This window comes from Strix aluco, chromosome 22 (assembly GCF_031877795.1).
Source record: "Strix aluco isolate bStrAlu1 chromosome 22, bStrAlu1.hap1, whole genome shotgun sequence".
NCBI lineage: Eukaryota > Metazoa > Chordata > Aves > Strigiformes > Strigidae > Strix > Strix aluco.
The window spans coordinates 9085196-9102140 of NC_133952.1; positions in this window are offsets into that span (position 1 = coordinate 9085196).

Here is a 16945-nt window from a genome sequence, read left to right on the forward strand (position 1 = left end):
TGGCTCACACTCTGCTTCCTCTGAGAAGCATTTCTCACTGTTGTTCCTCTTCAACCCCTGGTCTCCTGTCTGAGGACCTGCAAGTCACCATTTGGGTGCACAGTCCTTCCTGCTAGCGAGTAGTAAAACAGAGAAGATCAAGCATGAAAGAGGAAAGTACTGCTTCAAAAACTGTAAACAATAATCCTGAAGTGATTAAACTAAGAATAAATTAGTTCTATCTGGTGAAAGGGTCAGGCCCCGGCTCCTGTCTGTGCATGTTACCTTAGTCCTGGTGGTGATTTGTCTCTTTTTGTGAGCTGAATCAGTTCCTGAAACCCAGCCTGGGAAAAAAGAAACCATGAGCGGGGAGTCATTGGTTGGCTGGAGTTCTCCTGTGAACTCCTGCCCTAAATGACTTGTCCAGGATTGCACAAGAAACTGGTAGCAGGGCACAGGCTTGAGCTCAGCTGCGAGGTTATCTTAACTAGAGATCCTGCTGCCCCGTCATAAACACTGCCAGGTCCTGGACCTCCTCCCTCTCCTTCCCTTGTAAGCTGGTGCCAACTGACCAACTCCTCGCTATAGTGAGGTGAGATAAAAATACCATTTATCATGGGCTTAGACCAGGATAAAAAGCCTAGAGAAAAAATAAATTGGCTTTAGCTCAGACAGAGAAGCCTGGATGAGGGGCAGGGGAGTGACACTAACTCCTGATGCTGCAGCAGGGCTCCTGTCTGATTCTGAGGACTCTCTTGGGGATGGAATCTGTATTTTTCTTAGACCTCACCTGGTGCTGCTGCCCTCTGCCTGCTTCTCAGCTTTGTTGGAGCTTGAGAGTAACAATGGCAGGGTATTTGTCTGGTCACCCCTAATCTAGTGGTCCCTAGAAATTACTTAAGTCTTTTCCTTACCCCAAGGAGGTTTTGGGTCTGAATTGTCAAGGTCAGCCTTGAGAGCATACTGCTAAGGACCAAATCACCACAGACCCTCTGCCAGATGTGCTGACAGGCCACTGGGATTGCTTTGCAGCAGAGAAGAGGGCTTCCCTGAGACTTGAGCAGTCATCTCATCGCACCTGAAGCCCACTGGAAGGGCTGAGAGCCTGTGGTGGGGTGTCTCTTAAGTTACTGTGGGGCAGTAGCTGGGCAAGCAGGTTTCACTGCTCAGAAATGGAAGATTTAATGTGGCCAAGCCTGTAAATGGTTACATTTCAAGCTGCCCTCTGGTGGTTTCGGACCGAAGGACTGAGATGGAAAGTCAGCCTGCATTATTGACGTCAGCTGCTCGTAAGAGCCTCTGCAGCAAATTGGATTGAGCGCTCCCCGCACCACACCCAGGGAGCTTCCGGAGCTGAGCCACGCTTGGAGCAGGAGCCCGCAGGGTGGGACATGGTGGGCTGGACTCCAGCAGCCTTCTGGGCCTCCAGGGTGGCCTGCAGCGGTACCCGGGTCATGTGTGCTGCTAATAAAGCCTGATGAGGGACGAAACGAATCAGCTGTAAGGATCACACAGCTTGGTATCTGCATGGGTGGTGGCTGGATGTTTCAGGGTGAGGTGGAGTACTGGAGCAGGAAAATGTAGGCTAAAGGCCTTGGAGCAGCTTCTTCATGGGCTCTCTGATAAGAGATGGGCTTGAGCTCTGAAGCACAGGTTTACAATCACCTTTAATCCCTTGCCATCAGTATTTGTGCTGGGATAAACTGTGTGAATGATAAATGTCTAGTTCAATTCTACATCTCACATTCCCGACTTAGGCTTTTTGCATGTGTGAAAATACTCCCTTCTGATAGCTTCGAATTTCCAGCTTTTTGCTTGGTTCTGAAGAAATTGGGACTCGGAGGGTTTGGGTAGCCCATATGGAATGTGTGTGTGTGCATCTGCTTGCTCCTCCTGTGTGTCTACTTGCTGCCCCTCTCAAGCTAGAGAACTGCCCATGTGAAAGATGTAGTTGTAAGTGTATGGGCAAAAAGCCCACACCCCACAGTACAAGGAGAGTACTGGCCCCATCTGTACGTTCACTGCAGATACTGGTTGGAGCTGGACAAACTCTGTGCGGGTTTGAGTGGTGTGTCTGCCTGTTGGCTGAAGGGCTGATATTCCCTGGTAGCAGTTACAGTGGCCGAGCTGTATGAAGGCGTTAGGGCATCTGCAGGTACTGTGCTGACATCCCAGCGGAGCTGCAAAGGTTGCTGCTGAAAAGTCTGGCTCCTCTTTCCTGAATCAAAGTGGTTTCTGTACAAGCCTGGGATGCTGAAAACCTGTCAACACTCAACATGTGGGAGGACATCAACAGCTCTTATTTTGGGGTGATAGTGCTCACCAAAGCATACCTGTGACTGCATGGGGAGGGGATTTCTCTCACACATGCAGAGGGAAATGGTTGCTTTATCTGCAATACCGCCCTGGAAGGATGGATGGGTAGTAAGCAGAGTGCTGCATACATCTTCCTTGAATTTAGCACGAGAGCTAGAGTCTAGGTGCTATTTCTCACATAGATGTGACCTCCCTGTGTGCCTGGTGACATGGTTACGCTACAGGGAGTTTACCCAGGGGAAACTCGCAGCTCTTGGCCCTTCCTGAATGTTTTGGGAGCATCAGGTAAGTGGGGAGGGTCCCTTGCCAAGAGCTGCAGCAGCAGTGAAGCAGGTAGGTATCTTGCCCCCTCCTTCATGATGCTTTGCTGGTTTGAAGGTGTTTCTCTTCCCCTTCCCATCAGGTGGGAGCCTTCAAAAAGTCCTGCACTCCTGCTCTGTGGCTAGTCCTGGCTTGGTCATTTGTTTCCCAAATCTCCTCACTCCCACCTTTCACAATTTGGTACCCAAGGGGAACTTGAGGTGCCAGCACAGCGCAAGACGCTTCTCGGAGCTCTCAGCGGGGTGCGCTACTCTTTCTTGATGGTTTCTGAGTTGTTTGCTGCCTGTCCCAGTTCTGGGCTGTGTACCTTCCTTACATCCAAAGGCCAGCATAGGATAAGAAGCAATTCCTTTAAAATGCGGGGCTAACGTGGGCAAAACCAGAAACACCCAACGGCAGTTGGCAGCTGGCCATGAGCACCTTCCCGCAGCAGTTGAACGGACGGCTCCCGAGCGAGGTAAGTGACTGCTCTGGCCCTCGAGGAGTGTTTCAGCCCAGCCAGCGCTGTCAGCTCCTTCTTTCGGGCCCTGTGCGGGCTCTGTGTGTGCAGTGGAGGTGCAGGGCTGTGCTGGGTGAAGGGGGTGCTTGAATCCTCTGTAGGAGCTAACGGTGTGTGAAAAGCTGGCCCTGTAAACATGCTCTGGCTCCTTCCCTTCTCCTGGGCAGTGTCTGACTTGGGCACCAATTTTAGAAACTGCTGAGGCATCGTGCTGGCGACCAAGAGGCTGCTCCTTGTTTCCTGCGAGGAGGGCCAGGTCTCGGGTGCACTCTGTGCCTGGGTGACAGTGGCTGTGGAGGAAGAGCTGTTCTGCTTTCTGAAAAGCAGAAGCAGGAGGAGTCAGAAGGGCAAGCGGGTGGGAGCTGAGGCTGTGGTACAGTTATGTGGTTGCTGCTCTCTGGTTTTATTCAAAGTTTGGTTTTAAGAGATGTTGGCCGGCCCACCCTGGAGCACATCTCCGCCTTCATCCCGAGTGGTGGCAATGTTGGGATGTGCAGGTGGCTGCTGAGGTTGTCACCGACAGCAGGGGATACTTGGCAGCTCAGGAGGTGGTTATGGCACATCCCTGCTTAGGAGGCCTCTGTGCCAGCAGAGGGTGAGCTAACGAGTATTGATTCAATTATGAATTTGTCCTGGCCCTGGGTCAGGACCTGGGGAGGAAGGGGTCTGCTCAGCTCCCCAGGCACACTGCATTGCTGTGTGACAGGAACGGGACACTCGTGGCTCCTGCTCTGTGGGCGTAACTGCTGTGGCATTAACCCTTTGCTCACCGTCAGGATTTTCCTGTGGGTAGCTCTGAAGCTTGTCCTGTATTGCACTGCCTTCATTCAGTCTAGTTCACCAGAGCGTGTAGCAGCAATCACAGCTTTCTAGCACCCAAAGATCTGGCTCTGAAGCACAAGAAAAAGCCTTTTCCACAACTGCATTTCTCCACTCGTGTTCCGCATCAGGAGCTCTCGGGGTAAGCCAGGCAGGTATTGCTTGCTGTAGGCACAATTTTTACAGGACTGGGGAGCACTTGTGGTGATTTTCAGATTTGAGGGCAAAGAAATGAGCCCACCAACCTCTTCTGAGGATGGCCAGCGGTGTGTTTATCTCAAATCTGGGCTGCTGCGCTGGATCTGCTGTTGGTACCTGAACTCCATGAACACTGTGAGTACACCTGACGCTGGTGGGAGACCAGCAGCTGTGAAGGCTGGTGCCAGTCTCTGCTCTGCCTGGTGTGAAGAGCATCCGTGGTGCAAGCTGGCATCTCCTAGGAGCTCTGCACGCTGGTGCAGGGTGAAGCAAGGCTGGCCCCATCGTTGCTTGGGGGTTGAGGAGTGTTGCCTTCCGTGTACAGGTAGGGGTTTAGGCTTTGCTGCCTGTGTTGGGCTCACAGGGAGGCGAGGGCAAGCACAAGATAAGTCATTAAGAAGTCATTGCTATACTGTGGAGCTGGCATTGCTCAGTGTTTGTCCTCCAATGGGATAGGCATCCTTATTGCTGCCCCTGGAGGTTTTTTTTTTTTAATTTCCTTTGAATTAATGAAAAGAAAAAAGGAGGAAAAAAAGAAAAATAAGTCTTTTACAGCAAACCAGGGCCAACCGTCCCAAGAGGTGCTTATGAACCTGGGACTGACTGATATTTAAAGCCCTGTTAAAATAAACCTTGAGATGTTTTGCGCAATCTATTTTTTCTTCCCTTATTTGACAAATACTGATCACCCTGATTTGGTATGTGCTCAAATAACAAAGATGGTAATTTGTCACCTACGTGCAGTAGGGGACTGCGTGGGGACTGAGCTGGCTGCAAGAAATAATCTGGAATTTCTCACTGCTGCTCAGCACAGGGCTTCTTCCAGCCTGTGCAGCTAACCTCACAGTGGTGTCCTGTCAGCCACGGTGCTGTCCCATTCCTCCGCTTACAGTGGCTTTCCTTGGGATCAAATCAAGTGTCTGGGACATGGAGGCTTTCAGTTTTCCTGTGGGGTGCCTGTGGCACCATTGCCAGAGCTGTGGGTGAAGCTGGAGGGGGCTTGGGGCACGGGGGTCTGAGGGAGGTGGTGCAAGCCTGGCCTCTGGTGTGAGTGGATCCTGTGGGGATGTTATATCTGGGTTAGTTATGGGATCACAGGGGTGGGTAAGGTATCCCCTTTTATGTGGGTGATTATCTCCTGCTCCTTGTGGGCTAGTTGGCAAATTTTTGGTGACCTGAAAGGAGCAGTTTAGGACAAGCCTGGTGTTTCCAAAGGGGGTGTCACTGCTCCAGTTAATCCCAGGTGAGCCCTTCAATGAACTGTCCCTGGGAGGCTGGAGGAGAGGAGGGGAAAGCTGCTGATTTCCCTCTTCCACTGACAGTCTTCTGCTGTGTCTTGGTTCCCCACGTGTCTTCCCAGTATCCTCTAACCCTGTTCCTCTTCTCTGTTGTACCTCTAAACCTTTCCACCTGTCTCATACCCTCTGCAATTTCTCCCTTTCCGTCTATCCCTCTCTCCGCAGCTTCCTTTCCTCTTCCCCGCGCCCCCAATTTGCCTTCTGTCCTTTTGAGCTGTCTCTTATTAGGTCTCCCCTTCCCTGGAGGGGGGAACCTGTTTATGGAGCAGCATGGAGAGATGCTGGCACGTAACATCAGGAGACGGGGCCAGGCAGCAGATCCCATGTGTTCAAGCCTTCTTGCAGACATCTCAGCGTGCCATAGGATCTGCCAGCAGTTGTGTCCCTGATTCCCCTGGGGTCACTGTCCTTGAAGCCTTTTGGAGGGGGAAGATGTGCTGCCGAAGCTGGGCTGGCCTTGCTGCAGCCTCCTGAGCAGGCGTGGGGAGAGCTGGCTGCTTGCTCGGGGTTACAGCGAGACTTTGAAACCCCTCTAGCAGTGGGAGTGAAGTGGCACCAGTTCTTCAGAGCTTTCCCAGAGGCTGAGAGTCGGTACTGTTGTGGTTTGTTGTTTGGTTTTTTGGTTTTTTTTTTTCCCCCAAATGTGACACTCTTGTCTTTTCCAAGAGGCGAAGTAAAAGTGATTAGTGTTATGTTTGCTCAACCTTATCTACAGCTGAACAAACTTTTTCCTCCTTAGGAATTATTATTTGGATGAAAATGAAAATGGTTTACTTGTTAGTGCTGTTACATAGTATCATGTGTTTTTCTTTCTTTTTATGTCCCCTTTTCTTTATGATCCTAAAGCTGGTGCAGTGGGCTGTGGGGCAGCAGGCCTATCTGGGTCCACGCAGCCCAAATGATTTTTAATTGAGCTGGTGGCCAGGCTGGCTGGGAGCACAGTGGGAATGTTAAACCCTTTTCCCTTGAAACCACTGATAGAAAAAATGAAAACATTATTACTAAAAATAACATTTAGCCTTTTCTGTGAACAGGTGAAGCAGATGCAGGTGCCATCCTTGCTTTCATGGGATGTGGCCACCTCAGCTGTCCTGGGGTGGATTTTCAGGCTTCTACCACGTAGGTACAGACCTCTTGCCCTGCCCTGATGGCTGTTGCCTTGTCCCAGGATGTGTTGGCTCCAGAGCTGGGGTCTCATCAGCAGGATGCTTTGCAAGGTCCTGGTCCACCACCCTGCCTTGACACCATTGCAAAGCATCGGTGGGCTGAGGGGTGACCAAACAGCCCCGTCTTGGCCAAATCGCAGAGATTTTGGTCCAGTCCTGCACGCTGGCCAGGCTTCGCACTGCAGGGCAGCACCTCTGTGCAGGCTTTCCCAAGCCCACTAGATGGCAAACACGTAAAAGCTTTGCTCCTCCGCTCCTGGCCAGAGTCAGGCCACTGTTTGCAGTGCCAAGGAGTGGGCTGGAGATACTTTTTTTTTTTTTTTTTTTGTTGGGGGCCGTCTGCACCAGCAGCCACCGGCTGTAGGTCTAGTGCAATCATTTACATTTCCAGCTCCTTTGTATAACATCAATACTGGAGAGTGTACAAACTGCTGAGCTGTTTACAACTGCGCCGGGGCTCTGCCATCAACAGAGCGTGGCTGAATTAGCAGCGTCCAGCTGGGCTCCGACTGCTGCCGGACTGCAGAGAGCAGCCTCAGCTCTGTTGGTTTTGGCTTCCTCCGGATGAACCCAGCCCTGGTTTAGAGAGGATCGGGAGGAAGAGGAGAGGCGCGAGGGGGTTTGGTGGGGGAGTTTGTTTCCACTGATGGGCTGTGTTGAGCAGCCTGGGTTTCCCTGCATCTCCCTGGCTGCGGGGAAAGCTCATCCTAAGCGCCTCTTTGCCCTGAAATTGTGTCTCCACGGGGTGGTTTCTGCATGGAGACAGGACAGTGGGCAGAAAGGGCTGAGCCCCTCTTGGGTGCCCTGATCTGGGGTTTGTAGAAGCTTGTACCAGCTGTGATGCTGCCCAGACACCCCATCCCTCTTTGTAGATGTGCCTTCAGGGCTGCTCTCTGTCCCCTAATGTCTTAACCCTGGTGAACCTGGGGTGGCTTGGCCTCTTTGGTGAACAAAATTGCCAAGGGGGATGGGGAAAACTCCTCCCAGGGAGGACACTGCCACCAGGCTGATGCCTCCTCCCGGCTTTGGCCTCTGGACCTTTTCATGTTCTTGGCGTGAAGTGAAGATGCTGCTCAGGTTTGTGGGCTGGGACTTTTTTTTTGAGGGTTCAGTGAAACAGTGAGAGCATCTTTTGCTTCCTGAAAGTAAGGAAGCTTGAGTCTGCTGGGCTGGCATGTCTCGTGATATGGAAGAGCTGCTACCAGCAGCCCAGAGAACCTGGGGATGTGGCTGCCAAGGGAGACTTCTTCAAGGTGCTTGAGTAATTTGGGAGCTTGATGGATGCAGGTACTGAACTGCCCAGAGAACTGACTCTGAAAACCCTCCCAAGACTTTAATCTGTATCTTGAGAGGCTGAAATATCTTTGAAAATCTGGCCGTGGTGTCTGGCCAGAGCTCAGCTGCCGTGCCTAGAAAGCAGTATCACTTTTGAAGATGGGACTGTGTTGCTCGAGGGAGCTTTTGTAAATGTGAGCTTTGACCCTGTGCCCTGATCAAGCCTGTCCTGCTCCCGAGCCCTGTCTGGAGACATGATGGGGGATGATTTGCCCTGGGGCTGCCTGCTGAGACTGAGGTGGGTGTTCAGATGCACTTCTAACCCTGGGAGAAACAGGAAGGGTCTGGCTGTGTGATGTGTCCACAGTGCTAGCAGGGCATGCATGGAGGGCATGCGTTGCCCTTCAGTGATGAACTTGTCTGTGAATCCAGGAAAGCCTTAGTGTGATGCTGCGGCACCTACTTTGTACCCTAGTCCTTCCTCAGACCCCTGCGGCAGGGTCCCTGCCCCGCTGCATGGTGCAGGCTTTGCAGGGAGAGCACCTGGAATTTGATTCCTGCCTCGACCTCACTCATTATAAGTGTCTGCTCCCTTCTAGTTTCACTCGCCTGGCTCCAGGGTGGGTTAATCTGTCAAATTGTTTCTAACAAACCCACCCAGACAATGAACTATCTCAATCTCTGCCCCCTCTCCCCTCCTGTGACCGACAGCAATTTGGGTTCGAAAACAATAGTCCTGGTCTAACAGACCTGATTTCATTCTCTGGGGAGATTGCAGGTTTGGTTGCTAAAGATAACTGAGTTTACGTGGTCAGCTCCAGCTCTGCAAAAGGTTCAATTTACTCTTGTGGTGTTTAAAAATTAGCACAGCACACTGCAAAATGAGTGTGGTGCTCGCTCAACCCGCTGCTCGTGTCCTGTGTGGGAGTCAGCCTGCAAAAGACTGGACATTAGGAAAAAATTTTCACCAAAAGAGTGGTCAGAGAGTGGAATAGGCTGCCCAGGGAGGGGGTGGAGTCCCCATCCCTGGGTGTGTTTCAGGGTCGTTTGGATGAGCTGTTGGGGGATGTGGTGTAGGGGAGAACTTTGTAGAGTTGGGCTGAGGGTTGGACTCAACCTGAGTGATTCTGTCATTCTGTGAGAACAAACCATGCTGGAGGAGCTTCTGCTGGCTCTGATGACCCATGGGAACGTCTTGGGACTGGGGTGCTGGTTTAGGAAGGTCTGCATCACTGTGTTTTCATTTCTGGGAGCAGCTCAGGGTCCCAGGCTCTGGTATGCAGCTGGGTCTGTCAGTCTTTTGACACCATTCTGTCCAAAAAGCCCCTGAACCTGCTAGCTTAGCTTGCCAGCTCTGGCTCCTTGCCTGCTTCCCTCCTGAAGGCTGGTTGGAAGCACACACACGGACAGAACAAGCACTTACATCTGTCATGATGTTGCTGCAGCAACAAAAAGAATCATTTTGGTCACTCCGGGTGCTGTCAGAGCTTGAAGTACCAGAGACCCACACCCCAGCCAACGCCAGAGGCTGAGACCTGGCTGTATGTTGGCTGAATGGCTCTTTATTGGCATCTTGGAGGAGTTGTCTGGGCAGGTCTCCTCTGTTTTGGGGTGGTGCTGGCAGCTGGGGAGCCAAGACAAAATGGAAGCATTGGTTCATCCATGCTTTCCTGGGCAGTGGGTGCAGCAGGTCCCTGGTTTCAAGGGACATCGGTGGGTGGCAATATGCTTGGTGTGTCCTATCTGTGGGTTTGGTGACACTGGGTAGAGTCTGCTTGGCCGCACTGCTGGCAGCAGAGCGTGGCGGGTCAGACCCAGCTGGGCTGGAGCTTGCAGGGCAGGCTCTGTTCATTCCTGGCTTTTGGGTGTTTGTCCCTCTGTGGCTCCTTACTTGTCCCTGAAGACCTTGCAGGGGTAGATTGGAGATCTGGTGGGTAGATGTCCTAGGAGTTTTCCTGCCTCCACAACATTCCCAAAATGAGCTGGCACTGGAGTGGTAGCTGGCTCAGGGCATCCTTCACATTTTATGGCTTCTTTCCTCCTCTGGCCCACCCTGCTGAGGACGAGACCCTGGGGATGTGGCAGCAACCGAATCCTTAGCCACTGGGTACAGCGGAGCAGCGGAATACACAGAGGAGCCACTGAGCAGCGGGCCAAGCCCTGCTGCCTGGGGTGAGTGCCCCAGAACAGCCTGGTCCTGCCAGGTACAGCTGCCTGGCTCTCCACTGAGGCCAAAACCTGCATCCATCCGCCCCATCCATCCGCCAGCCTCTGCCCTGGCCCCCTCACGTTTTCCTCTCCTACGGCTTTGCAGATGCATTCAGGGGCTGGAAGCTGCTGGGCGCACGCAGGCATGGTGGAAAGGAGCCCAAGGGCTGGGCAGAGGTGGAAAAGGGGCTGCTTTGTGCTGAGGGGCCTTCCCAGCCCGCTGGCAGCCCCCCAAGCCCTCCGCCTCCTGCCACTCCCCCCCCAGTCCTGGCAGCCCCCAGTCCTTGGCTCCTTGGGGCGCTTGCACGAGGCATCGTTTGCTGAACCCCCCTCTCCCTCCCCACCATGGGCTGCGGCACGGGGATGCCTGGCCAAGATCACAGGACAGCTTAAGGGTTTAAACAGATAGGAGGCTTAATAGCTTGACCCTGGGACCTCTTCATTGCCTGCTTGGGGCAGCGGCTGTGATTTTGCAGCGTGTGTGGGAACATGTCCAGAGCCAGGCATTGCTCTGCTGGAGTGGATCTCTGGCCGTGCGTTGCAACAGGGGCTGGACAGAGCCGGAGCTGGACAAACCTTCGCTTGCAGCAGAGGACGGAGCGTCTGCGGGCCAAAGGGACTCTTAGAGTGCGTGCTGGGACTCAGAGAGGCCAGGCCCCTGTGTGAGCCTGGCTTCTGCGGGGGGGAATGTGGTCACCCCTCCCTCTGCTGTCCGTGGGGCTGGTTGGGGGACCACGGGCAGGATGGGCAGCCAAGCCCCTGCCTGAGTGTACTTGAAGGGACCCCGCAGAGGCAGGGATTTGTCTCTGGCTGGGAGATGTGGACTTGGGGCTGCTGCTTGGTGATGCAGGTGTCACCTCCTCTCCTCCAGCGGGTGCCTCCAGCGTGATCTGGGCCATGTCCTGGCATGGATGATGGGTGGGAGAAATATGCCCCCAACTACAGGAGCAGCGAGAAGGAGCTGGCACACGGGGGTCACAGCCTCTCTGATGCCACCTGGGGTCCCCAGTACATGCTGACCTCCAGCAAGACACGGTGTGGTGCTCAGCGCTGCTATAATGCCACCGGCTGCTCTCCTGCACCACTCCCGACACGTCTCCTTGTGTGCTGCCCTGGGGCTGTCTCAGCGTGCTTGCACAAGGCGGGCAGCCCTGACCTGCTCGGGGCTGTGTGGGTGGCATCCTGGGCTGGCAGCGACGGTCTGGTGCCCTGTGCCAAAGGGCTCCGAGCAGAGCTGGCCCAATGCATGCTGGCATGCCAAGGGGGAGGATTTGCTGCCATCTCCCTCTCCAGCCATCAGTGGGTTTGTCTCCTGGAGAGCAGCCTGGGTCTTTTTGTTGTCATGAGACGTGTCCTGCATTCTCTCCTTGGAGAGACAGGGAACGATTTTAACTCTGCAAACCTGTTGAACCCGAAATCACCACATGCCTCAGAAAAGCCTGGCAACCCTGCTTGTGCTGCAGCATTGTGAGGTTCAAACAGAAGCAGGAGCCCTGGGGTGAGTCCCAAAACCCTGCCAGGGGCTGTCACCAAGCCGAGGAACATCCCTGGCTCCAGAATGGATCAGGCGATCCCCGCGGTGACCCATTGACCTGCATCCCAGCAGTGCCCGAGCCCAGCAGCAGGGATCGGTGCTGGGGTGAGGGGGGGCCCAGCAGCATTTCCCCCCCGCCTTCCCCAAGTTGTTATTTCAGCTGCTGGAGCCTCTGAGGGGCTGACAAACACCCCGCAGGTGCTGTTTGCAAGTACCTTCTCCCCTCTGCCCCGAAACCCCCCTCTCCCATTCCCTGCTTCGAGACTCCCTTGCCACCCGCCCCCAGACCTCGCGCCTCTCCCCCCCAGGCCCCCCGGGACAAGGACCACATACACAAATCCTTGTTGCTTGCCTCCGTCCTGACCCGAGCTGTTAACAGAGGCTGCTTTTCTGCTGGCTTAGGAGCCGGCAGCAGTGTGCATGGCCCCGGCCACCAAGCTCCAGCCCTCCAGGGCTGCCTCTTAACCTGGAGAAGCAGCGGGTTATTTGTGTTGCTCTTGGCAGGGACACCCTGGCCCTCTGAAACAGAGGTGAATGTGCGCGGAGGTGTGGGGCGCAGGCCAGCATGCGCTGTTTGTGTTGGACCCACCACGCAGGGAATTAGTTCAACTCGGCTGCTAATTGCTTCTGAAGTGCAGGGCTCTGTCAAACGGACGTGGACGCGTGACGGGGACAGTGAGCGCAGCCGGGGAGGAAAGCTGGCCCTGTGCTACTTTGCTTGGGGCTCTGGAGACCTCGATATCTCCCCTCTCCTGGCTCTATCAGCCTCACTTAACCCACAGGAAGCGGAGGTTTTTCGGCCGTGACCCAGCTGCTTGGGGGTCCCAGGACTGAGATGCGATGCTCTGCTTTTGGTGGGGAAAGAGCAACCCCCTTCCCTGCCCCCCATCATCTCCTCTGGGCTGGAGAGGGGGAATTGGCAGGGAAGAGGCTTTCCCTGCCCCGAATCCCCATGCTGAGCCCTGCTGACTTTGTCTGCCCTGTCTCAGCCCAGTTTTGCTCTCATGCAAATCCCCCAGTGCTCCAAGTGGTGGGAAAGGAGGATTTTGCCCTGTAGAAGGGCTTCCCACTTGCTCAAGCATGGGCTGACCCCTTCCATCCCTAAACCTTTGCTGTACCTGGTCCTGCCATAGCTTTGGGGCTGGCATGGTGCTGCAAAGGGCTCTGGTTCCCCCACCTTGATGTGAGTCCAGCCGAGTGCAGGCAGGAGAGGAGAGACCTTGAAAGCACCACCCTGCATGTTGTGCAGAGCGTTTCTGGGTCCTCCAGCCATGTCAGCACCAAAGCCCTGGGTGCATGTCGTAGGGTGCTGAGCATTTCCCTTTGCAGGCTGGACACGGTGTCATTCAGCATCACTCTCTGAGGCAGCAGAATTCACCACAGCATCAGCTGTCTGTCCGTGGTGGGGAGGAATGTCCTTTCCCAGAGCTGGGGGGATCTAGGGCAGGAGGAGGTGCTGCCAGATGCTCTCCTGGCCTTAGGAAGGAGCCACCAACTCTATCACCATCTTTCATGACCCATGGCACCCTCAGGGTGCTGTGCAGGGAGAGGGCTCTAGGCCAGGTCAAGGACAGAAAGCCACAGGCAGGCTAAGGTCCCTGGGGTGGACATGGTCCCCTGGTCCTCGTCGCTCTGACGTTCAGCATTGACTGTTGTTTTGAGCCTCTCTGGGCTAAACCAGGCTACCTGTCCCGCACCTGCATCCCTGCTGGAGGCCGAGCAGTGCCCCGCTCGCTGTGCCATTGGCCTCCATCCTGCAGTCCTGCCTGTGCCCTCTCCCACCCCTTGCTGCCTCCCCTCCCTTCCCCTGCTTTCATTTAGTAATTGTCGTTTAAAAAACCCAAACGCCCATTGTCCAAACGGGGATTAAGCACCATCTGTGCAAACTTTGAGGCCATTTTCGGTGACTGGGAGGAAACGGATGACTCAGAGAGACATTGCGACACAGATAGGCTGTGACCCCGAGCTGAGCGGGTTGGATCTCTGTGGAGCAGCCCTGTTAACCCAGGCGCCTCCCGGCAGCCTTTTGAGGCTCATGGCAAGGGAGCCAGCAGCAGGTTTTGGAGGGCTGTGGGGGTCCCCCCTGAACCATGAGGTGTTTCCAACCAGCTATCCCTCGTGGCAGAGCTTTACTCCATCTGGTCCCACTGGTGGCTCCTGAGTTCTGGTTTTGAGCGGTGCTGATGGGAAGGGGATGTAATGTGGGGGCTCCATGGTGGAGCGCTGGGGCCGGGACGTCAGTCTGCATTAGCGTAGGACCTCCCAAGACCCTCCTGTTGTGATCATTTGCCCTCAAAATGGTGTCTGAATGATGATGAAGGTGGCTCTGCACAAAGATGACAACACTGCATCCGCTGGTAAATACCAGGAGATACCTTCTCATGAGAGCAAGAAAGTTGTGCTCCAAGTAGCTTCTCTTCACACCACCTCACCTGCCCCATGCAAGACATGTTCCCGTAGCTGCTCTGGGCTGGGATGACACCCAAACTGAGGACACGGTGGTGGTGAGGCACGTGGGAGGCAGAGGCCCGGGCTGCTGGCCACGGTGGTGCAGCCGTGAGGAGCACTTGGCCAAGGTGGGATTTTCATCAGGACTCAGTGTGGGTCCAGCTGCTGCAGGGTGAAGAGGGAGACGTTCAATGCTGGTTCTGACCAGCTCTGAGCCATGCAGGGACTCTGTGCAAGGCGACTGGTGTCCCTGCAAAACCCCTGTCTTAGCAGACTTCAACCAACGACCCCTTTGGTCCAGTGTCCTGAAGAAAGAAGTCTGGGGAAGGACAACAGATTTTTAGGGCAGTTAATGTTGGGAAGACTGAGGGGATCAGATGTTTTGAAGGATGGTGGTTTAGCTGATCCCATGATTGCAGGAGGTGGATCTGGGTCCTGAGGAGGGCAGGCAGAGCTAAGCCTAAGGAACTGAACAGGGATCCCTGCGTGATGCATGTGAGAATGATGAATGGAATGCTCCTGATCTTTGTTTGTAGGGGAAAAAGAGATTTCTAGCTTACAAGTTTTTCCCTTTGCCTCATGTTTTTGTTGTTCCCCAGCTCCAGCATGGCTTGTTTCTGGCTCAGCAGGACACTGTTGATGTACAAAAGGTGATGTTGGAGTAATTCTGAGCTCAGGTCCAACAGCAAGGACAAGGCAGGGCTGGACTTTGAGTTCTGGCAGTGATATGGAAGGAGCACCAGGAATATGCTTCTTGTTTGGGAGCGTTTTGCTCAGCTCCGGCTCATGGTGCTGTCCATGCCCATTGCACTGGGATGGGAAATGGGTGTGAGACATGTCAGCTGCCTGCTTTGCTGGGGGCATGCCTGTATCTAAATCTAGTATCCTGTGCACCGCTCAGGGTCTTCAAATTCAGAGAGGTGATGGTTGGGGCAGGAAATAAGTAGCCCTCAACAAGGAGCTGTGATTAAGACAGCTTTACACCACAAGGCTGGCTTGGACAGATACAATAACCCTAGAAGTTGGTGAAATTATTAGGCAGAGCTTAAGGAAAATGATCTGAAGACAGTGCTAAGGCAGGTGAGATTTTGCTTGGCTTAACGCACAAAACAGAGAAGAAAAGGAGAGGAAAGAATTTCCCCTGTGAAAGTCTTGGCTGGTTCAATTTCCAGTGACGGTCAAAGAGTTAAAGTGATATGTTGGGAGTTATGAGTGTTTATCTAAAAGAAAAGTGGCAGGTGAAAGGGATAAAATAACACAGTTTGTAAAGCAATGCAATATGTTCGAATTATCCGAGGATCAGAGCTGGAATTTGGAAGGTAATATTGGATAGAAGGAAATGGGAGATGGAGACAGAAATAGGATGGGGGAAAAAACAGCTTGAGGTGGCTTCCCCATTGGTTGCTACAAAGGAAAAAAAATGGGTTGGCATTATTAGGAGCATTGTGAATTTGTTTATTAGAGGGGATTTTCATTGTACTTTCAGAATTAAGCTCAGGGCCTCTGCTGTATCAGGGCGCAGAACAGACCCTCCTGAGCGAGTTTTGGCTGGAAAAACATGTGCAGAGTCTGTTACCGTGCCCGAGAACATCCCTGGAAATGGCCGTTGTGCTCAGATGACCTGTGAAATGCACAGGACCATCCCTGACTGAGTGCCGGGATCCTTCCCCTCCTCCTCCGGTGCGCTGGGCTGTGTGTGCTCGACCCCGTGGCAGAACTGGGTTCCCCCCAAATCTCCAACGGGCTGAGCACTTTCTCCAGCAGCGAAAAACAACTCCTCTCCACCTACCCAACCGAGCATCTACTTCTGCTCTTGCCTCCATAGCATTGGGGGATCTTCTTCATGCGGAAGCACACGGGCAGGTGGGTCTTGGAACCATGGGAAGATGCAGGAGATGTAGCTGGGAAAGTGCTCTGCTGGGAGAACCTGGGCACCTCCAAAGGGCTGCTTGTAAAACTGTGCCAGAGCCGTGCAGGAAGATTTCAAGTAGATTTGTCCCACTGCCCTCACTCTTAACTGGCTTTTACAACCTTGTCTTCATCTGCTTTGCTGGCATCATCCTCACTAGTCCAGAGCTCAGCTTCTCCCGGGCTGTTTGCCCGGTTCTGGGAGGTTTCCAGCTCATGCTAGCTGGAGAAATTCAGAGAGGGCTTGGGGAAGTTGCAGCACCTCCACCACTGCCTCTGTCCTGGGCCTTCTGTCTGGACAGGCTCCCCAGCTCCAAAACTCCATTTTCCTCCTCAGCCACATCTTTGTCCCTCCCCTTGCATGACTGCCCTCTCTTATCAGGGCTTCCGTGCCTTTGGCACTCGCCAAGGAGACCAGGATTGTGTTCAGACCTCTGTGTGGTTTGCAGGTACAACAATATACACCAGCCTTTTCTAACCAAGAGAAGGTAAAAGGAAAAAGCCCAAGCGTGGAGTGCAATTGATGCTTTGACTTCCTGAATCTGCTGGCAACCCAGAGCAAGGACTCCAGGGTGCTGCTTTATCAGCCTGACTTTTCCTAGCCGTGGCACGTGGAAAACAGAGATCGCAAAGTGACTTTATTGAGAAAAAAAATACACAAAGGACTGATTTATTTTGCATCTAATTCAGTCCTGAGCCCCTCCCAGATGTTCCAGGTTTCTTGGTGGAAATGAAACGGCTGCAGATTTTCCAGCTGGCCACAGAGAGCAGAGCACTTGTCCCAGGCCAAGTCCCGAATGAGCTATCTGCAGGGCTGCCACTGCTGCCGTTTCACTGTGCCTGTTCTGCCTTTCCCCATGTTTGTCTCAAAGTTCAGTTTTCTTAACAGCTTTCTGGGGGTCCTGTCTGTCCCCCTTGTGGTCCCAGTCCCCTTCAGAGTATCCATCTTCCTGCTGTGCCGTGGGTTGTGTGTTTT